This window comes from Cervus canadensis, chromosome 21 (genome assembly GCF_019320065.1).
Source record: "Cervus canadensis isolate Bull #8, Minnesota chromosome 21, ASM1932006v1, whole genome shotgun sequence".
NCBI lineage: Eukaryota > Metazoa > Chordata > Mammalia > Artiodactyla > Cervidae > Cervus > Cervus canadensis.
This window is the reverse complement of record NC_057406.1, coordinates 53,525,249-53,526,142: the sequence shown is the minus strand read 5'-3', so window position 1 is coordinate 53,526,142 and position 894 is coordinate 53,525,249. Positions and strand designations below refer to the sequence as shown.

Sequence of the window (894 nt, the reverse complement as noted above, 5' to 3'; positions counted from 1 at the left end):
TTACTGTTATTTTTTCAATATTCTCTAATTTTTTCTTTGATTCAACAGTTGGTGATTTTTTTTGTTTTTCTTTGTCTCCTAGTTTTGCCATTGATTTTTAGTTTTCTTGCATTAGGACTAGAGAATGTCATATGTTGCATGATTCTTAAGAAAATAACAATTATTTGCTTTGGTTGTGTACAGTTCCAAGTTGTTGTATGTGTTTTACTTAGCTTATTTATTATTTTGTGAACTTTATCTCTTAGGCTAAAAGAGATGAAGTATCCTACTTCTATTTCTCTATTTTTTAAAATATTTTTGCTTTATGAATTAGATTATTATAATTGGTGCATAAATAAATATAAATGTAAGGTCTGCATTGTGCAGTTTGCCCTTTATTCTAAATTGCCTTTATTTATTTGCATTAATACTTTTTGCCTGTGTCTTACTGTGATCATTTGTTCCTTTTGTCCGTTTTCAGTTTTTACCTCCCATCCTCAGCCTTAAGCAACCACTGATCTGCTTTCTATCACTATAGATTAGATTTGACTTCCCTCAAGTCTCTCTTACACTCAGTATAATGGTTTTTTTTTTTTTTAAATATGGAACGCTTCACGAATTTGCGTGTCATCCTTGCGCAGGGGCCATGCTAATCTTCTCTGTATCGTTCCAATTTTAGTATATGTGCTGCCGAAGCAAGCACAGTATAATGGTTTTTATATTGATACACTTTGTTGCATATACAATAGGTTTATTCCTTTTTAATTCTGAGTAGTACTCCATTACATAAAAATACCACACTTTGTTTAGTCAGTCACCGATTTGGGCAAGTATGAGTAAAACTTGTACGAACATTCACAATAAGTCTTTGTATATGTATATGCTTTTATATCTCTTGGGGAAACACCTAGAAAT

At 31.2% G+C, this 894-nt stretch overlaps 1 non-coding gene across 1 annotated transcript; it reads right to left on the bottom strand.

Annotated features, from left to right (window-relative positions):
* Positions 1 to 575: 575 nt before the first annotated feature.
* On the bottom strand, positions 576 to 682 carry LOC122424156. The gene has a single exon (XR_006264342.1). It is a non-coding gene; the product is annotated as a U6 spliceosomal RNA (small nuclear RNA).
* Between the last annotated feature and the right edge of the window lie 212 nt (positions 683 to 894).